Raw genomic sequence first — 22,850 nt, 5'->3', positions numbered from 1 at the left:
CAAACACAGTTCACCCCACTTCTAGGAAGTCCCCAGATGAGTTTCACTAATGATGGGACAAATTCAAACTGACAGATGTTTAGAACAGGAACAGGGAGATAGAGTGTGAATTTATCTTTTAAGAAGTTTGGCTTTCACCCTATGACTTGTAAAACATCAAAAGGTCTCCTATTTTTCTGCTGTGTGCCAAAGCATGCCTCACCCTGACAGTTTTCTCAGTAACTTCAGAAAAGTGTACATGAAAGCTCAGACAGATACCAGTAACTGAGAAAAAGTCTGTCAAAATGAAAGGAAATTGAGGAGGAGTTTTCTCCTTTCTTGGCTCCAAGAACATGTGGCCCAAGAGAGTTGTGTCATTATCATGAACTTCTCTTATTTAGTTTTATTTTCTCTTTTTTTAATGTGGGGTGTGGGGAAGGTTGGTGTACTAGTTTTCTACTGCTGCTGTATCAAATTACCACTTCCAATACCTTAAAAAATACAAACATAATAACTTATAGTTCTATAGGTTAGAAGTGCACCTTGGGTTTCACGGGGCTAAAAATGAAGGCATCAGCAGGGCCATATTCATTTCTGGAACTTCTGGAGGCTGTTCATGTACTTCAGTTCATGGCCCCCGTCTCCATCACTAAAGCCAGCAATGGCAGGTCAACCCCTTTTGAAGTAGAATCTTTCTAGCACTTCTTTCATCATCATTTCTCTCTTTGTGATTTAAAGCCAGGAAAGGTTCTCTGCTAAGGACTATAAGTAGACTGGGTCTACCCAAACAATACAAAATAATCTCCCTATTTTAAAATCAGCTGAGAAGTGACCTTAATTCCATCTGTAACCATAATTCCCTTCTACCTTGTAACATAATATATTCATAGCTTCCAGGAATTAGGACTAGGACATCTTTGGGAGTCATTGTTGTGTCTACTATGGTTGGTTAAAGACAAGGAGCTAAGAATCAGGAAGACATAGGCATTATAGTGAAAACTGGACCAAAAAAGCGCCCCACCCCTGCCCAAAAAAGGCAACAGGTTCTTGATACCATTAATCAAAAGGAAAGTTGGTACAATGTTAGAGGGTAAAAACATTTCTCCCAAATGAGAGCATGTTTATTTTTCAGTACTTTATTTAAGTTCAGTTCAGGAAAAAAGAATTTGCCTTTATTGTCCACAGTATCTGCTGCTTTTGTAGATTTCACTGGGCAATCCAGATTAGCTTGTTCCTGTGTCAGTAGCCTGTCTGCTAGAGAGATGCTCTGGTGGGAGAAAAAATATTGGCCTTAGCAAATTGTGGGCCAAGTTATCAGCACTACTTACTCTTGGTTGGGGCAGATATCTCCTTAGCATTATGCATGCTGGAACATTCCCCAACATTACCACAACTATTCAGGTTGAAGATTTTGCTACTTCCTGTTGCTCATGGATGAGAAAAATAGAACATAATCTATTGGATTTGTATGTGGTAGGCGAATACCATGGGCAAGGTGCTGTTTTCTGGGGGCAGGCAGCTTTACAGCATGATGGCAGTTAGGTCTGAATAGCTGGGTAGCAGTGGAACCTCTCTAGTGGAGCATTCAAGCTGTGAGAGGTGTAGCTGTACCTCAGGCATGGCCTTTGGCAGAGTGACTAGTAGTATGTCCTCTGCTCTGCCTGTTATCTTCAGTGCTGCCTGAACATTCATTCAGGTTTGCTATGGAGATTCCAATGCATTATGTACGGTGGGCCTAAACTCACAATGACCCAGCAGGTGATGCTGTATGAATTTAGGGGAATTATGACTGAAGCTGGCCCTAGAACCCAAGAAGGATCCTGGAGATCATTCATCAGGCAGTGGCTTGTTTGTAAGGGGGTCCACTGTTTCTGGAAAGGAATAGGGCAAATAAATCAGGGAGGAAGCTGTATACCAACTAGTACAGAAATATTTATAATTTAGCAACTGATATGGGCATATCATCTGAACAGCAGCCCTGATTTGGATTCAGCCAAAACACTGGGTAGTTTTCTCTCCAATTTTTAAAACCTAAAGGGTACCCTCCCTAGGCAAATGGGAACTTCTCATCATGTCTATCCTTATAAAGCATGCTATCCTTGGTAATTCTAAAAGAATATTCTGTTTTTATACCATGAAGAATTATGCCTTTCCTCAATAAAGAAAACAATACATACCGATAATATTTGGTAGGCTATGTCTTCAGTATATATCCTTTTATATCATGCTTATCAAAATACTTCATAAGAGATTTATAGGATTCATAATATATTTACCAGTTGATTCCAACATCTTAAAACCTTTTAAAGATTGAGGCCCAAAGGAATAGTGTGGGATGAAATTAAGATCCAGTTTTCCAAACTTCCACTTTAATTGCTATGACTATCACTAGCATATTTATTCATGCTGAAGTGACTGATGTTCCCATAGATACTCTCTCAACTTAAATAATATCTTGCAATTAAATTAGATTCTTCTATAAAACAATATCTGGTAACACATTTATATGATCATTCATAGGTATAGTCATATCTGCTAGTTGGTAAAAATAAGAGAACACTGTGAAAATCAGTGAAGAATTTCTACAAGCCATTAAGAAATACTTAGGGAAGAAACTGAGGAGACAAACAGTTGGATACGAGCATCAGAGGTGCATATTTTGCAGTGGCTTTCCTGTAAGTCCCTTGAAGTCAGGATTCATTCAACAGATTTTTACTGAAGCTACTAAGGCAGGCTGGAAATACAAGTAGGACAGGAAGAGATTATTCTACAGATATGAGGTTTCCTGATGAACAGTTGTTGATACAAGTGATAATAAATGGAAGTGGCGGGAATGGAAAGGTTTAGTAGAGGAAATGACTAGTCAAGATTTTGTGGGTTTAAATATATGATGTTTGTATTTGCACAGAATCGTTTTACACCTACATCCTCCTTCTGATGATACATGATCTTATGCCAGTGCTGGTGTGTCAATCATTAAGATTGAAATGTCTAGACTGGACTGATATTCTCAAGGTTCTTGGCAGAATGACTCACTTGGGTATGAAACCACATGCACACCAAACAATCACACTTTAGTCCACAGTGATAGTCTGGCATTTCTCGACATTTACAACGTTAGAAGTGAGTAACCACAGAATAGCAAGTTTCTATGCATGGTAATCTGATAAAATACTCAAGGAAGATGGAGAGAAATTAAAATGAGTTTATGTCTCTACCCTTCTAGTTCAAACATCCTTTCCCACTGATATGATTGGTACTTGTGGTCAAAATAGTGTCTACCACTTTTTCACTGATTAAATCACACCTCTGAATTTCACTTACTCTGAAGCTTGCAAATATATATATCCTCAGATTTAATTTTTCTGTCAAAAATGCATCTACAATTGAGACGTTTAAAAACAGCTAGAAAAGAACTACCAACTCTACTAAAAGTTCAGAAAAATGAAACACACATTACTATCTACATTCATGGAATTTGTCTCACACTCAAAAGGTTAACAGGCAAGTATAATCAAACATCAGTAGGAAAATATAAGAAATCCTTTTGAAGTTTGCAGAGAACAGCAAGCACTGTTCTCTGAAGAGGTATGGTACACAGTGATGCTAATGCATTTGGTTCAAAATTTACACAAACCGAATTAGGTTTTATCTTTAAGATGCAGAAATTAATCTGAACAAATTAATAAGTAAATGTAAACATTATGTTTTTAAAACATTAGAAAGCTAGGGAATGTAACAATAGTTACCAAGAAAAAATATATATGTGAACATGGAAAACATGTTTTTTTAAAAAGGGCATTTTAGGACAGTGAAAATACTCTGTGAGGTGATTGTGATCATATGGGTCATTGTACATTTATCAAACCCTCAGAATGTCCAACACCAAGTGTGAATCCTAAGGTAAACTGTGGAATTTGGGTAACTGTGTCAGTGAAGGTTCATCCTGGTAGAAAATGCACCATTGTGGTGAGTGACATTTATAATGGGGGAAGCTCTGCATGTGTGGGAGCCGGGAGTATTTGGAAAATGTTAGTACCTCCCTTCATTATTTGTGTAAAGCTAAAGCTGCTCTAAAAATACAAAGTCCTTTAAAGGGGGGGGGGGGCATTAGAAGTTCAGAAATGAAACAAGCTTCAGTTTTCTCTTCAGGAAAATTTGAAAGAGCACAGAAGTATCATTTAAGTATTTTCCTGTTAGAGAAAGAATAGCATTATAAGAAAGTAAACAAATATACTATTTTGAGAAGTGTAATATGCTTATGTCTTTGCATTTCCTTGTGAATAGTTGTTTCCTTAGGCAGACTTGGGATCTTGGGGGTGATTACGAGAGCCACAGCAGAGAAGTCAAGAAAGAGTGAGAACTTCCCAAAGGCAGTATGCAGACAGACAGTAGTCTTGACAGCCAGACTTTGAGAGGATTTCCTAAAATCCCTCGTTTCTGCCTTTAAAATTTCTAGAAACTGGCTTAGCAAGATTGATCATAGAGTTTTGGGGAAAAAAAAAAGGTTTTAGCCATAAAGAAAGAAGAAGAAAGAAAATCTTACCCTGTGGTGCCAAGGGTTGATGGGAAGAGAAAAGGAGGGCCAGGTAGAAGAAGGCAGAGACACACATGGCTAGATATCTCTTTTCCAGGCTGAAGTCCTAATAGGGAAAGTGTGTGAAATAAAACAAGATGCTCCAAAGTCTCTCATTAATCCGGGCCAGATGGATCAGGTGAACTTGGTGTTGGAGAGACAACCTGAGTCTGGCTTCCTCTTTCACCTGCTTCTTCTGTGTCACAGATAGCATCTACAGTGCCTGTGTTCCCTGACGAGGACATGCACAAGTAAGTTGAGAGTCTGGTTGGGGGTTGCCCCAGGAAGCTCAGAAGTCAAGGCTCAGTGGATGAGTAATCAAGTGCCTGTGAAGGTTACAGAGGGGCTGAGTCAGCAGGAAGTGGACTGTGCCCCGAGCAAATCCAGGGTGTCCAGATGTGAGTTTCATTAGCTCACGTTTCCATAGCAGATGCCTGAACACTGCTCAGATGCTCTGGAAGACCTTCCATTGCCACTGGGCTGAGGCAGCAAACAAAACCAGATACTTCACACCAGAGGTGACCCCTTCCCACAGCTTCTACAATGATCAACTAAACCACACACTTCCAAACTGTAGAAGCCTTGTTAGAAAAGGGCTCAGGAGAAAGCCTTATCTAAGATACTGTTCATCTTACCATAGATTATTATTATAGAGGATTTAGTTTGGGGATGAGACTAAATTGTTACTTTTTCTTTTAGTTCTTCCTACCTTGTAGGTGCATATGATGAAAACAATCCAGGTGTCACCAAGAAATAAAGAGGCCATGGTTTCTTTTCAAATCTGAGGATGTGAGTAAATTTGCAACTCCGTTACAACCATCTATCTTATTATTATTTACTGCTTCAGAGCTTTCTAATCTTTTCCTGGAGACCTAGATTATCACTGCCCATTTTCCAAACAAGAATCTCCTTCCTTGGCTATCATGACATTGACCTTCTTTGTCTTTTCCTGTCTATCTAGGATGCCTTGTTTCGTATGTCTTTATCTGCAGATCTTTAAAACTTAGCCACTTCTCAAGGCTCATGTTTTAGTATCACATACTGATTCATTCTGTTTGATCTTTTGTTTCATGGGAAATAGTTTCATATCCAGCATGGAGGAAAGTATTTTATAAATAATTGTGTTATGATCAATTTGTTCTATCGTCTATAATTTTGTATTGGATAATTGTTTCGCCCTCATCTTTAAATGAGTTCATGTGTATATGGCTTATCTATACTGACCCTATTTCAGTCTTTCAAGAACAGTGACTGTCATCAACAGGATATTGTGCAGTGCTTTCCATAGCATGGGTATTTATTAGAAAACTGAACTGCTTTGGTTATGATGAGTAGACCAAGGAGACATATAAGAGAAGTCAAGAAACATTTTGTTTTAAAATAGAAACAAAACACATGGGTAGCAACTAATTTAAAAGTAAAGCAATAAGAAATGCATGCTTCTTAAAGAGAATGGGCAAATACCTGTTTAACCACTTAAGTTGCATATGACCTCATGAAGTAGTCAGGTCTAATTGTAAGTTTCTTTGTTCATGTTCTTTCTTTCAAATGGATAGAGCAGTTGAGAAAACAATTACAGTAAAACAATGGCTTGTAAAACCCAGTGAGCTAGAAAATCAATTTTAATTAATTCAACTCAAAGAGTTTCCACATAACTAGCATTGACTGGGCATGTACTGTATGATTGGTAAATACGAAGAAGAAGAAAGCATGATTCTGGCCTCAAAGAACTTTAAGTTTAGCAGGGGGAATTAGGCAGAACCTAAGGCTATACAGAAGTACAAAAAGGGGGAAACTTTTATTTTTAGGAAATGGGGAAAGTTTCTCTGAGGAAATGGCCAATGAGTTGGACTCTGCAGATGGGCAGACCTTGAGAAATATTCTGAGCAGAGAGAGTCATATGTACAAAGGCATTTCCATAGAGCTTTTTCCTGCCTCTTTGCTTTTTAATATTAAGTTAATCCTCTAAATTGTAATACAAATGTGTATCAACACTGTCTACCAACATGTGTATTTATATTAAAAATGCAATCACAGTAGAAAGTTAAAGGAAATTTCCATCATTATAGCATTTTTCTTTACTGAGGTAAATTTAACATATAATTGACCATTTTAAATTATACCATTTAGAGGTGCCTGGGTGGCTCCATTGGTTAAGCATCTGACTCTTGATTTCGGCTCAGATCATGATCTTAAGGTTCGGTTTGTGGGATGGAGCTCAACATAGGGCTCTGTGGTAACAGTGCGGAGACTGCTTGGGATTCTCTCTCTCCCTCTCTCTCTGCCCCTCCCCTGCTCATTTGCTCTCTCTCAAAATATGTAAGATTAAAATAAATAAATAAATAAAATGTACTATTTAGCTGCACACAGTGCATTCACAATGCTGTGCAACCATCAGCTATCTTTCTCATTTCAAAGCCATTATAGGAAAGATTAAAATTATCTGAGTGACCATATAAAGTTTAAAGTCATTATCATCTGTCTCTCCAATTAATTGGTCCATGCTAAAGAAATGCCTATTTTTATTTGTTAGAAATTAAATTTGCCTTATTTAAATTAAATCTGTATTTTTGGGACTCCATACCTTCGGATTGTTTCACACAATTCATCAATTCAATTTTCAGTTTTTAATATTTTTTTAGACATTATGTCCATATAGCTTAGGTTATAAGGTGCACATGAACATTTTTATTCATGGCATATATGTATATGGAATATCATTCAGCCTTTAAAGGGAAAGATATCCTGACACATGCTACAACATGGATGAATCTTGAGGATATTAGATATTAGGGCAAGAGAAATAAGCCAGTCACAAAAGGACAAATATTGTCTGATTTCACTTCTGTGAGGTACTTAGAGTAGTCAAATTCATAGAGACAAGAAATAGAAGGGTGATTGCCTGGGTCTGGGAGAAGGTGGGGAGGGGAATTTTTATTTAATATGTACAGAGTTTCAGTTTGGGAAGATAAAAAAGTTCTAGAGATAAATGATGATGCTCGCTGCACAATATGAACATACTTAATGCCAATGAATTGTACACTTTAAAATAGTTGAAATGGCAAATTTTATGTTTTGTGTATTTTACCACAATTTATTTATTTATTTTTTTAATGTTTATTTATTTTTGAGACAGAGAGAGAGATAGAGCATGAACGGGGGAGGGTCAGAAAGAGGGAGACACAGAATCTGAAACAGGCTCCAGGCTCTGAGCTGTCAGTACAGAGCCCGACGCAGGGCTCAAACTCACGGACCGCGAGATCATGACCTGAGCCAAAGTCGGCTGCTTAACTGAGCCACCCAGGCGCCCCTGTATTTCACCACAATTTAAAAAATAAAAATTAAACAAAAATCTTTTCTAGTTGATCAGAGATACGTTACCCCACTAAGAGGCAATGAATAAAAAACTTTCCTACTGCCATGAGAAAACACTAGGGTAAATGTCCTTATTGTGCTATAGACCTGTCATGTTCATGGTTATATTTACAGTTTCAAGTCAGAAGCACAGAAAAATCCAAGAAATCAGTCTCGCCATCAGGAACACCCTACGTTTACTGATAAGGGTCAGCTCACCTGGGGAAAACCAGCTTCCCTTACAAGGTTTAAGTCTTCTGCTTAATGGGGACTCCTGTTTTAAAACTGTCCTCTTGAGCAAGAGATGGGCACATCCTAAACTTCTCTATCTTTCTTTGCCATTATGAAAACATCTAAATGGCTGTCTGTTAAGAAATAACATATCTTGTAGCACCTTCTAACTACTGAAAATTATTCCGAATGTACACCACTCCTGACAAAGAAAACTCAACTCTTTCTGCTTTTAAAAACAAAAGGCATAACAAATACAAAAGGCTTTTAAAAACAAAAGGCACAACAAATAGCAAAGACTCACTATATATTTTATTGTGATGACTTCGATTTCTGTTGGATTATAGTTATTGATATACATATATTCTAAACAAGCATATCATAAATTTGGGCATTTAAAACTGTAGCTGAGCATTTGGAGCAACAACTAATTTAGAAGATATCTATCAGTAATTCAAGCAACTGAGAACATACTATAAGATAAAATAATATAAAATTATAGTCTTTTAAACATTGTTTATACTGCAACTGCTCAAAGGAAAAATTATTTTTGTCAATGATCTGTTTTTACAACATGAATATTATCAAATACTGTGCCATATCACAGGGACCTAAATTACCTGAGTCAGGAGTATTTTTTTTAATGGGTATCTACTTTAAATTAACTTTAAATATTTTTTAAAAACTTTTGGGAAATATGGTATGTTGAGCATAAGTCCAGTTGAAAATGATCTCAAATAAAAATATAAGAATAGATGAAAGTATTTTTTGTTAGTGGAGGCAGTGGTAAAAATCAGGGAAGAAATATTGACTTATGTCAGGTTTATTTACTTTACTTTGTGGAGTTTTTGCCTATTCTTGGGCTTCTCATGGCCACCCCATTTAGATGTTACTCAACACCGACAACGAAGATCTGTGTGGAATATTTCCAAGCTGGCCCTTCTCACCATTTTGCCTTTCCAAATTAGGCCTCTGACAGAATTTCCCCCTTTCCAGTAAGGTCACACCACTTTCTTAGGGAGAGACTATAGGTTGCTCTTTTATGCCTTCCTTTCATTTGATTCCTCCTGTATTATCTATAGAAGCTTTCTTAAGGGGGGCCTGAGTTGTTTTCCTGGACAAAAGATGTTACTCTTTGATCACAAGGTAAGAACCTGGGATATCACTGTTCCCTTACCTTTGACTCTCGCTAAGGGAATAAGCTTAGGGTTCTCTGTTCTTAAAAGGGAAAAAAAAAATCCTCCACCCTGCATTTTATCCCTTGTGATTATGGCATTACTTTCTCTACACCATCAGGCTAACTGAAAAACTGCCTCCTATTGCTCATGGCCCAGTCACACCATGCTGCTGAAATCTACCAGTCTACTGCACACATGATCTCTTAATTTCTAAAACAGATGACTTTGGGATGCTTATCTTACCTGATGTCTCAGCATTGTCTGATTATACTATGGGCTATTCATTCCTCCTTGAGCTCTCCCCTCCTTTGGCTTTTATTTGCACCATATCTTATTTTTGCCCTCTACTTTCCCTTCTATTCATGGAGTTTTCTTCTACCCATCCCATAAATGTTCCTGTACCCAAGGTGGCCTTCCTCACAACTCAAACTTAGTGGGTTGTGTCTCCTCATTTATGTAGCTTCTTGTAGCACCAATATGCTTTGACACAAATCTGCATTTTTAGCTCAGGTTTCTCTGCAATACTGCCATATCCACAGGCTCAAGTCCTTCTGATTAAAGTCCCTACAGCGTCTCACACTGAGACTCTTCAAACCTGAAATGTTCTACTCTTTTCCCACACCTTCTTTCCTACTTTATGCTCTGAGTCAGGAATTAGGAGTTGCTGTAAATGAGCTAAAAGGAGAAAGCCAACAGAAGTTACTTATCCCTAAAAAAATATGAAATTTTTTGACATGAGCGTGCAATGGTTTCTATAACAAGCTAAAAATGTCCTTGATAAACTCGTATTTCTCAGCTATCAATTTCATATACAGATGAAATAAGGCCCTAAAATTTCATTTGATATCCTGCCTGCAAGTTCCAGATTAGGGTAATTGATTTATATGTTTTTCTAAGCAGTAGGCATTTTGCATTTCAATGAGGCTATGATAGGAAATAATTCAATAAATATGGTCTATGCATGAGTTTTCCTATCTGTGTGTTGACATTAAACTGAAGTCATGGTTGGGCACTGACACATGGGCATTTGTAGAAAGTTTAGATATAAACCAGTCTCAGGAAAATGTTTTTATGCCTGAATTTTAAGTAGCAGGGCTTTATGTCTGGAAAGTATTTTGTTTAACAGAAACAGCACCAAGTACAGTGAGGCAAAACGGTGACTGTTGACTATTCATGCTCACAGTGCTGAACGTTATGTCATGACTCTTGTGTTATATACCTTTTTCTTCACACATTAGGCCAATGTTTACCAGAAAGTGAACAGCACAGCCAGTAGATGTTTTGACCTGTGAAAAGCATTACTTAATTCTCTGAGGTCTCAGGTAAAATTTTTCAACTATGAGTTGACCTTTGGCCTGTGAAACAAGTGAACTGTTCAGAGTCGTCACCCTAAATGTCTCATTACAAAGCCTGACCTGGCACTTGAAAGTTAAAGTCAGGTTTATAAACAACTCATGACAGATTGGCAAATTAATGTTAAAGTCTCACATCATCGTGTTTTCTTTTTCTTTTGCATTTGTGTTTTGGAAGCTGTCTCTAGGCTCTGAACTTATGTGGTCTGGGTGTGAACAGTGGATATGTTCAGCACGGAATGTTGAAAAAATTCTCACCAAACAAGTGTAGCAGTTTTAATCAGAATTAGCTAAAGGGCATAACACTGTAAAAGAGAAAATGAACCACTCTTTTGCTGTCATCAACAACGAGGAAATGGCTCTAGGCAATAGCTGAAAAGTGCTTTTGAACTTGAGAAGCTCAATGATTTGGCAGTGAGGGGGATCTTGTTTGTCTTGCTAGTTCTAAAGAACTATTTATTCCTCAATAATTCCAGTAAGTAAGGCACAAAGAAAAAAAATCAATCTCATTTTTTCTAGATACCTCCCCTTATATCATTATATTTTACATCACATCCAAAATATTGTTTTTTATATACATCTTAATATGTGTTATATCTATTTAAAAGATTATCTTCATAACCTAATCCTGCAAATAAGGCAATACACGCTCTAAAGTTAAAGTTGTTTTGAAAATGATAGATCCTTGTTGTCTTAGGAAATTAAAGCAGGAAAATTTTATCTTGGTCTCAATATCCTTTTTCTTTTCTGAAATAATCATAAAAGGATTTATTTCCTTAAGAACTTGTTAACTTATCTAAACATCTGCTACTCAAAAGTGATTACTTGGGAATTTCCAGGTCACACAAACATGCAAGTCTAACGTTACAGGATTCAATTAGACAGAAACCAGTAACCAAACAACCATTTATTTTTATCTTTGTATTCCCACCAGCAATGTATGGGTTATTCCACATCTTCACCAGTGTTAGACATTTTAACTTGGGTGTGATGGTAACTCAGCATGGTTTTAATTTGCATTTCCCCAGTGGTTAATGATGTTGAACATCTTTTCCTGTGTTTCTTTGCCTTCCAAATATTCTGTCTGCTGAAGTGTCTGGTAGGTTGTTGTTTTTTCTTTATTTTCTTTCTTTTTTTTTCTTTTTTTTACCATGTTTTAATTGGGTTGTTTTCTTACTGTGGTATTTTGAGAGTTCCTTTTTTTACTGTGGGGCAAGTCCTTGTCAAATAGGTGATTTTCAGACATTTTCTCTCACTTGGTATCTTGTCCTTTCATTCTATTAGTTAACTGATTTCTGACAGATTCAAAGGCAATGTAGTAGAGAAAAGACAATCTTCTCAGGAAACAGCCCTGGAGTAAATGGACACCCACATGCAAAAATGAACTTTGATTCCTATCTCAACCCATGTACAAAAGTTAACTCAAAAGACATCAGAAACCTAACTGCTAAATTGAAACTATAAACATATTGAAGACAACAATGGAGAAAATGTGTGTGATCTGACATTAGGTAAAGACTTCTTAGATGAGACACTAAAAGCATACTCTGTTAAAAAACTGATAAACTGGATCTGATCAAAAATTTACAAGTCTGCTCTTCTAAAGAAAAACACTTTAAAATATATATATATGTATATATATATATGTATATATATATATACATACATATACATATATATATATACATATATATACACACACATATATATACATACATATATATACATACATATATACATACATATACACGTACATATACACGTACATATATGTACATATATACATATACACATAAATATATACATATATGTACATATACATACATATATACATACACATATACATATATATATATATATATATATATATATATATATATATATATATGAAGCTGAGAAGAAGAGACAGAATCAGCCAAGGAATCTACTTATAAATGGCTAATACAATAGGAAAACTCAGGAGAGTGTCCTGGAAAGGAAGTAAAGAAATGGTATCAAGAAGGAAGGGGCGATCCACTGGGTCAAATATACTAAGGGAGAGTGATTGGTTTAGTTCGAATCAAGGAGTACACACAGACAAATGTTCCCAGACTCTATATGGTCAGTTTGTCCTACTCATGACTCAGCCATTCCACCAATGTAGGAAACACAATGGCATCCCTGGCCCATTATCTGGTGAGACAAACTCACTCTTGGTACTGTAGGCTTTGTATCTGCTACACAAGGGGTTATATTCAGGCTTATGGGCACTTCAACATCAGTCATTATTATATCTGCATTCATACATTCACTCCTTCAGTAGTTACTGAGAGGCATCTCTGGGCTCAACATTGAGCACATACTCATGATGAATATATACTAGTCATTTAAAACAGGCCATGTCTGAAATTACAGAATTTATCTAAGAGAGGAGATGAAAATCATTAATCAAATGGTCACACTGGGCGAAACTATGATGTTTCTTTCTACTGCACAGTAACAATGACAAGTTTATTATTAATCCTACTATTATGAGGTACTATTAATCATAGCATTGTGAGGACTATGTTTGGAATAACTCTTTGGTCATCAGTGGCTTGTTTATATCAGTTAGAACCTCATACTGTGAATGTGACCCTGGGTATGGATAGGCCTTGGGTTTTTTAACTCATCTTTATGTTTCCAGCTGAGATTTCTTTATCCTTCCCCAAACTGAAGTTGCTATCCACCTTAATTCCATTCTCATGTATCTCCCCCCTCTTTTTACTTGATCTCTTTTTAGAATTAATAAGCCAAATATAAATATAAGGCCTAGAAAAACATTAATCATGATTAACTGAGATGAATCTGAAACATAATGTGGTTTTTGTAAAATATAAATATTCATGGGATTGTCACTTGGGGGAAATTGATAATTAATAAATATTGACAATAGAGGTGGAAAACAAAGATATGCTTGAATAAAAATAACATATTCTATTTCAGCAAGTATATCCTCATACAGGTAGACTTCTATTACTAGAGATTTTTGCATGTTTTTACCATGAGCATTTTTCACAGAGGTTGAGAACACAGATTCTGGAACTAAAATGCTTGGGCTCCTAGTTCATCTACCTACCAGTTGTGTTGACATGAGTAAGTTAACCTCTCTAGGCCTCAATTTTCTTATCTATACAGAACATATAATACTTGTACTTACTTTAAAGTTATTATGAAGATTGAGTTAATATGTATAGAACATTAGAAAAGTTGCTTGTAGATAGTAAGCTTATTGTCTATATATATACAGAGAGAATGAGAGAATGAGAGAGAGAGAGACAGAGACAGAGAGACAGAGAGAAAAAGACAGAGAAGGAGCTGAAGCTCTGGGGTTAGACGAGTAGGTTCAAAGCCTGGTTTTACTACTTACTATTTATATGACCTGGTGTAGTTAATTAACCTCTTCATGTCTATTAGCAAAACAGGACTCATAATAATAGCACTCATTCCTCATAGAGTTGCCATGAAATAGTGTATATGAAGCAATTAGCACATACAATCAACACCAGCTTTTCTTTTAGGGTTGGTGGTGAGGTATTTTCAAAAAAGTAGATGGAATCATGTAAATGGATCACAAATTATTTATGGTCTATTCCAAAATAAAGTAAGAAAAAAAGGGAGGGGGAAGAAAACTATAACCTAAATTTCCTGCATTCTAGCAATCCTGAATGAGGGTTTCCCACAGATAGTAACTTAAATCCAAAAAGAACACAAAACAGAAATGTTGACTGAATGATTTTAAGGTTACCAGAGTGAGTGAATGGCTTGTCATTAATTGGTGATCTATCCCATGATTTACTCACTGCGAAGAAGTTAGGTTTATCAGTGAAAGAATGCTAAATACTTCACTTTTGATTTAATGGCTAAAAGCAGTAAATGCATTACAACAGGCTGTCCAGATGGTTGCTTAGTGAACTCAAGAGGAAAAGACATAAGTTTGGAGAAAATACACTTTTTTTGCTGCTCTGGGGTGAGCTTTAAGAGAAATGCAGTTCTGGGAGAAACCACTGCAGCCTACAGACCAGCTGGCAGGCAGCCATAGGAAAAGAGGGAAGACTGGAGCCATTGAGCATTTCCAGGACTGGGTTACAAGTAGCTCCAGGCAGTGTGAATAATAACCACAACAATCAAAGGACAATCTATATGCACAAAGATCATGGAAAGGACTGTTATGACCACATTCATCTTTCCTGTGACACCTGCTTGTACAGATGATATCCATCATCAACAGCACCACCTTTTCAACTGACACAGCACTATCTTCATGGCGAGACCTAAACTTTTTTTAACCAAAGTAACTGAACTACTTTCTGTACGTAAGCCCAATTTCATCATGCCAGGGATAGAAATAAAGTCTTTTTCACATTTTATTTTCCATGCTGGGGTTTTAGATATCTCTTACAAAACAAACAAGTTGAGAGATCAGATGGACTAACTAAAATTTTAATTATAAAATTAGTTTTTGAAAAATACTACTTCTATTAGTAAGTTGACAATAGAAAAATATGAGGAAGTATTTAAATTAAGGAAGTTAAGATTTTTTAATCCATACTTAAAAGTTTCCTAAGATACCACAGAAACTTTTCTCCTCGGAACAAGGCTAATTTTACCATGATAAGAGGACATGATTGTGCTGAAGATAATTTGCTTTCACATTGAAAATTCCCCTTAAGATAAAGAAGATCATGTTCTGTAACTTGGACCAAGAGATGGCAAAAACTGTATTTGGATTTTGATCTTTACTTACTGTCTTGATTTAAGTGAGCAAAATGTTTTATAGAAGTGGAAATAAAAAAAAAATACCTCTTTAACTTAATATTCCATAATGATTACTAATTAAGAATCAAATACAGGAATCTCTGTTTTTCTGATAAAATAAAAGTAGATACAAATATATAATTTATAGTAAAAATTCTTATAGATCTCTTTCCTTAGACTTCTTCGTATTTCATTGTCAGAGCTTTATTATTTGTCAAATGATGGCTATTACTTCTTATCTAGAATTTACTCTTACATTGAACATTTTTTTGTTTAAATTTTTACTGGCCACTAAAGGTTACAAATTAAGCCTGCTTAATTCTTATAAGCCAGCAAAAAAACATACTTTCTCTTTCTTTATTTAGGGAAATGTCATATCAACAACTCCAATGTCATATTTACTTTATCAATTCCTTTATAATGCACAAGGATTAGTAATTTTAAGTAGGAAATAACCAGACCAAAGTAGCTTTACAGCTAAGGTTAAAAAATGAGTGTTCAAGTAAAATATGAAGGTTTCTGGACTTTCACGAACTTTTGAACCTCCACAGCTTGCCAAATTTAGTTAAATTTTAATTGAAGTGTAAATATTATTTATCTTAAAATGAAAAAGAGAATTAATACAAACTGTTTAAAGCAGGTAGAAAGTATTTTATATAATGTTTTGTTAGATATATATCAATAGGGAACAAATACTATTTTGCCTGATAACTTCATATACCCCATGCCTTTTACTTCCTAATGGTATTATGCAGTGGTCTAACAGGTAGTTCTTACAACTTGGTGGTGGAAAGGTCATGGTGCTAACAAGATTAGATTCATAGCCAATCATCTTCAAAAATGTATATGAAAAGTGAGAGAAACAGAAAGTCTGTGCACTGCAAAAAAAGAAAAAAAAAAAGAGTTTCTGGCTCTCTAAAACCCTGTGAGGTGAAAGGTGATAATCAAAACATCAAAAAATAAAATGTCTGCAAAACTGGGTTTTGTGTGAAACATTTACCTTAGTAAGTTACATTAGCAGAATTCTGTGTTAAGGTGGTGTAAAAGAGGATATGAGTGTGCACAATGGTTTTGTTAGAAACAGCATAACCTACCAGAGATATGAGTCCCACGGTTGAATTTCACACCATCTAACCAATTCTTCCTTTCCCAGGCAATGAGAAATATTTCCTACCAGTCCAATAGCCTTCCTTACCAATTTAGGGCTTTGTATTCATTCAGGGCTATGGGAGGGAACAATTAATATCCTAAAACAAAACAAAACAAAACAAAACAAAACAAAACAAATCAGTGAAATGGATGGATGGTACTGGACTTTGGAGATAATTAGAAACAGTCTTTTTCTTTCTTTTTTTTTTTTTTCATTTTTTAACATTTTTATTTTTAAGAGGCAGAGAAGGAGCATGAATGGGGGAGGGGCAGAGAGAAAGGGAGACACAGAATGTGAAGCAGTTTCCAGGCTCTGAGCTGTCAGCACAGAGCCTGACACGGGGCTCTAACTCACAAACTGTGAGATCATGACCTGAGCTGAACTGAGTCACCCACAAGCCCCAGAACAGCCTTTTTCTAAAGCCTATAAATGAAAATAATAATTAATAATAATAATAATTAATAATAATAGTAATAGTAATGTGACCTTGCTTAGTGTCACCCCTTTGAATTCAATTCCAGTGTCAAGTGACTCTTATTCTTTTCTTTCTCAAAGGAGTGTGTTAAGTCTTTTTCAAAGAAGAGAGGCCATTAAATGTATAACATTTGTTCCAGGTAATAGGTTAAGGATTCATATTCATAAGAATGAAATGCTGTGTATTGTTCAGTCTCTAGTCATTGTGTGATCACTCTAGTTAGTCTTCAAGGCTTTACTATTTTCAGGGAATAAATATTCTACCTCTCCTGAGTATCAAAGGAATAAAAGGGTAACTAATCAGCAAAGTAAATAAGTGAAGAAAATGAAAGTTCTAACATTAGCGAAGGCTGAGACAAGTATGTTTAGAATTGATTCAAATTAGAGCCTAACATATCAAAACCTGTGATATGTAGCCAAAGCTGTATTTAGAGAAAACTTTTTCATCTTAAATGTATTTATTAGAAAATTATATTTAAAATCAAAGAACTAAGCAATCAGTCCAACAATCTAAAAGAACAAAAATAAAGCCAAGAAAGGAATTAAGATACATATAATTGATGCATCAAGCAAATTGAAATAATTGACATAATTCAAAAAATAAAAATAATTCCATGAAAGTTCATATGAAACAGGCAAACCTTTGACAATTACAATTAAGAAAAAAGGCATAGATTTTAAAAATAAGACTATCTTCAATTATATCTACACAAGATTTAAAAATTACTAAAATTGGCAAAAGAAGACCTGGAAATCTAAAAAGACAAAAAATAGTAACAGATATTGAAATGGTAATGAAATAATGACTTGCTCCCTACTTGTCCTCACTAATAGCTCCAGACTCAGGTTATTTTATAAGCGAACATGGACAAATCTTCTTGAAACAGGAAATTTCTTTTTTAAACAAGCAGATCATAATAAATAATAAATAAATAATAAAATGGGTGTGTATGTGGTTCAGTTCATTAAGCGCCCAACTCTTGATCTCAGCTCAGGTCATGATCCTGTGGTTCATGAAGTAGAGCCCTGCCTTGGGCTCCACATTCTCCAGGCTGAGCTTATTTGGGATTCTCTCTCTCTGCCTCTCCCCAACTCAGGCGTGCCTCATTCTCCCTCTCAAAGAAACTTTAAAAATAATCAAGTGGTAACACATTGAATCCAACAATGCACTGTAAAAATAATGCAGCATGACCAAGTAGGGCTTTCTCTTGGGAATACAAAAATGGCTTACCACTAAACTCGTTCAGTGGAATGTACTCTATTAGTATATTAAAGGAGGAAAAATCATTGGATCATCACATTTGATTTTGAAAAGTTATCCTAAATTAATTCAAGATGTTTACAAAAATTTTTAAAAGCTTTTTGTAAAATAAAAAAAAATATGTAATTTCCTTGATTTATAAAAGGATCTACCCAAGTCCCTCATCAAGCCCTATCCCTAGTGATGAAATAGGTTTATATGGACAAGAAGAAGAAAACTGTTCAACTTTTAACTTGAGGTCCCAGCCAGTGTAACAAAACAGAGAAAACAACTCAAATATTGGAAAGGAAGTTATAAAACTGTGACAATATGCAGATAATACAAGCATTTATATGAAAACCTCAGTGGGGTAGATAAGGGAATTTAATCAAGATGGCCAAATACAAGTTCACCATATGATAACCTGTAGCTTTTATTCATAACAGTAAGCCAATGAGAAAATAAAAGAGAACAAGAGGTCTATTTATAATATAATAATCACATCAAATACTTGGGAATAATCCTACGATGACTTTACTGGAAGGCATAAAAGGGGAAAAGTACTTTGTTCATGAATGAGAAGGTTTAATATTTAATGATGTCTGTTCTCTCAAAACAAACTATGAATTTAGCACAAGACTAATAAAAAAGAGAATTTTTTTAACCAAAATTTAAAACCTGTCCTAAAATCCACAAAGAAGATTGAATATTTAAAAATCACCTGGGGCGCCTGGGTGGCGCAGTCGGTTAAGCGTCCGACTTCAGCCAGGTCACGATCTCGCGGTCCGTGAGTTCGAGCCCCGCGTCAGGCTCTGGGCTGATGGCTCGGAGCCTGGAGCCTGTTTCCGATTCTGTGTCTCCCTCTCTCTCTGCCCCTCCCCCGTTCATGCTCTGTCTCTCTCTGTCCCAAAAATAAATAAAAAAAAAATAATAATAAAAAATAAAATAAAATAAAATAAAAATCACCAAGTGCTTGCTTGGGCAGCACATATACTAAAATTAGAACTATACAGAGAAGATGAGTATGGCCTCAGGAAAAAAAAAAAAAAAAACAAGATAAATGTATAAAAGAAAATGAAGGGATGGCCTTGACTGCTACATATAAAACATATTATAGGATTATAGTAATAAAAATATTATAGGGGCGCCTGGGTGGCTCAGTTGGTTGAGTGTCTGACTTCAGCTCAGGCAATGATCTCGTGGTTTGTGAGTTAAGAGTCCCACGTCGAGCTCTGTGCTGACAGCTAAGAGCCTGGAGCCGTGTTTGGATTCTGTGTCTCCCTCTCTCTGCCCCTCCTCTGCTCATGCTCTCTCTCTCTCAAAAATGGATGAACATTAAAAAAATTTTTAAAAAACTTTAAAAATATTATATTAGTGGGATAGGAATTGATAACTACATCAGTGGAAGAGGAGTTTAAAAATAGAGAAAAGCATATGCTAATTTAAGATACCATAGAAGTGGCATTTTAAATAAATGGAGTAAGAGGTTCATTTTTTAATATGAGTTCTTGGGAGAATTATCTACTTATTTAGAAAGATGTTTAGAAAGTTAGCTCATATCTCATATTCATAAAGACAAATTTCAAATGATTATAATCTAAGCATAACATTATAAGAGTATTACACTAATAGTATAATTTTTTTTTTCCTGTTGGGATATGGAAGGTATTCTTTTATTTTTCTTAATGTTTATTTATTTTTGAAAGAGAGAGAGCACAAGCAGGAGAGGGGCAGCAAGAGCAGAGCAAAGGATCTGAAGTGGGTTCCATGCTGACAGCAGAGAGCCCAATGTGGGACTCGATCTTATGAACTGTGAAATCATGATGTGAGCCGAAGTCAGTTGCTCAACTGAGTGAGCCGCCGAGGTGCCCCTGGAAAGTATTCTTAAATAAAAAATTTCTAACAGGGAAGAATTGGAAGTGAACTCAACGTCTATGTATAAAGGGACTCCTAATCTGTGGTATGGAAAGTAAGACATCAATTTAAAGGAAAGAGGCACTGATAAAGGGAAAAAAAAACCAGGTTTTGGTATCATGGTAGGTATGATACAATTTTTATTTAAAAAAAGACCAAAACAGTACATTTTCTCTACAATTATCAATTTTTACAAATGCATAAAACAAAGTCTAAAAGTACCCACATTAACCTGATGGCAATCGTGGGCCGTGTAGAGGGGGACTAGAATTTAATATTACTATCATAGGTATTTTAGCGCTGTAGATAATACTTAAAGTTTAAATAACGATATCTAAAAATGGATAGGTTATAGGTAGGTAGATAAGTAAAAAAAAAAAAATCATTGTGGGGGGAAAAGGTGATAAATCCACAATTTCTACAAAGGAAATGACAAATATGAAGATCAAATGTTATTGGAAATAAAACAGCTATCTGATTTGACAACTGTGGGGATGAGTTTGTTTTACGAGTTCAGCTAAAATCCTACAGACTCAAGCAGTTTTAATTTTTTCTGTTTTAGTAAAATAAAACGTTTTCAAAATATTCCAAAGGGTAAATGATTTCTTTCCAAAATAGTTAAATGAAATAAGCATGACTTATAGTGCAAATCAAAATATTTAAATCATGCCATTTCTGTGGTATCGCTGGAGGCAAACTTTTTATCCAAATGTTCTTCTTTGTAGCTTAAAACATAATGTTAACCTATGGTCCATATTATTTTAAGTATATTTAGTGCCTAAATAAGTTCTAGGAATTTCTCTGCTCAAAATTAGCCAATGTTGACCTTGAGGGATTCAAAAGCAATATTAACCCAAGGTCACTGAAATGGCCCTAAGAAAACAATTTTCCTAAGTGTAAACATATAGACCAATCTTATGCACATTTTTAGAACTACATGTTCTTTTTTAACTGTTGCTGGTCATTTTGTATATGTTTGAGCTCTACCAGGAATCCTATTTTGATCTCCTCATGCCCAAAAAAGATAGAAATAAGGAAAAATAGAAAGGAAAATAAAAAACGACTGTGACTCAGAGCTTAAATTGTATTAAAATTAATGCCAGTAAAGATTTTTTGGGAGATAGTTAATACTGGTGGGAAGGAGAAGGGTCTTCCTAAATACTGCTATGGGGAGAGCAATTTAACAATGTGGGGCAAGAACCTTGACAAATATTCATATAATTGCTCACACTGGATCTATGTCTAGGCATTTATCCTAAAAAAAACTGCAGCTAGATAAAAATTAATATCCTATTATATTCATCATAGGATCATTTATAACATCACAGGCAAACTAAAATTCCAGCAATAGGGCCAGCAATAGGGTACTTTTGGATAAACAAACTATGATACATCTGTATGATAATAGATTATTATCTATGCAATAAAATATCTTTGAAGATGAATTCATGACATGAGAAGATGCTTATATTTATCAAAAAAGATACAGAATTTTATTTATAATAATGAATACACACACACATACAGTATGTATGTGTGTGTGTATATATATGTAAATACTTGTATCTATCTATCTGCCTACTACCTACTTACCTACTGACCTATATTTGAAAGGAAGGAAATAACTGCCAGTGACTCCTGGCAATGGAGGTAAAACAATGTACTTTAATCTTCTCTAGCCCGTATCAATGCTTCAGCCTAATTTGTTTTTTGACAGTAGGTACTGAAAAAGTGAAAATCTCCTTATTGTGTAAAGTGAAAAATAAGAAAAAAAATTAACAATAGCCCAATCATTTCTCTTCTAGTTTCCCATCCCTGGTTCCCAGGGGAAGATTCTCTAAATCAGCATATTCTTTATTCAGTGGGTATGCATGGGCTCTTCTTGTTTGAAGACTTCACTGCTGTTGCACCTTTATTTCTATTTCTTTGTTTATTATAAGTGGAGAAAGTATTGTGTACTCTTCCCCTAAAGCACAAACCTGACACTGTCCAGCAGAAGGTGGTACTGAAGTCTGTGAGTTCATTATCACCTTGAAAAGCAGGCTGTAACCTCTAGGCTCATCAATCTGCGAGAAGGAGAGAGAGGAGAAGGAAGAAAATATGTTGACAGGTAAGAAGAAACTCAGTCTCAAATGGTGTGGAATGAGTAAGATATTCACCAGTGTGGTCTTCTCATCGACTGGGGCTCAGCTGGGACTATAGCAGGTCCAGGCCACCAATTTCACTGCCACCACTGTCACCTCCCACTCCAGCTTCTGTTTATGAGAATGAGGCTAGTTTCTCAATGGTCCCTTACCTTCAAGGCTACTACTTCCAAAATGGGGTGGGACTATAGCCTTTTTGGTTTGTTTGTTTGTTTGTTTGCTCAGTTGCTTAGGGAGATAAGATTTGACAATTTTGAAATCACATTTACCTGTCCCTATTGATCTGACCACTACAACATTTTTTTGTGATCAATTCTAATTTTTAAACCAAAACATGCTTATTACCATGTGAACTCTGAATATCAACATGACCTCTGCTTCTGCTTCTCTTTTTTCTAATCAGAGTGGGCTACCTACTTTATTTAACCTCATTTCACAAAGGTTAGATAACCACAAACAGAACTTTTTTTAAAACTCTGCTT

General features: G+C 35.5%; 1 long non-coding RNA gene and 1 pseudogene across 2 annotated transcripts; one reads left to right on the top strand and one right to left on the bottom strand.

Moving 5' to 3' along the window:
- Window positions 1-995: 995 nt before the first annotated feature.
- LOC132679248 (uncharacterized) lies at window positions 996-22,497 on the bottom strand. 2 transcript variants are annotated; one of them, XR_009610042.3, is made up of 4 exons: window positions 22,384-22,497; window positions 22,204-22,290; window positions 16,541-16,693; window positions 996-1,850 (listed from the first exon to the last, which is right to left on the bottom strand). It is a non-coding gene; the product is annotated as an uncharacterized LOC132679248 (long non-coding RNA). The 2 variants fall into 2 exon arrangements; XR_009610041.3 differs by lacking the exon at window positions 996-1,850 and having other exon boundaries at window positions 14,741-16,693.
- LOC132679964 (U6 spliceosomal RNA) lies at window positions 19,280-19,376 on the top strand (annotated as a pseudogene).
- Window positions 22,498-22,850: the final 353 nt, after the last annotated feature.

Source organism: Panthera onca, chromosome A2 (genome assembly GCF_046562875.1).
Source record: "Panthera onca isolate mPanOnc1 chromosome A2, mPanOnc1 haplotype 2, whole genome shotgun sequence".
NCBI classification, from domain to species: domain Eukaryota; kingdom Metazoa; phylum Chordata; class Mammalia; order Carnivora; family Felidae; genus Panthera; species Panthera onca.
The sequence above is the reverse complement of the archived record's forward strand: the minus strand, read 5'-3'. Positions and strand labels throughout refer to the sequence as shown.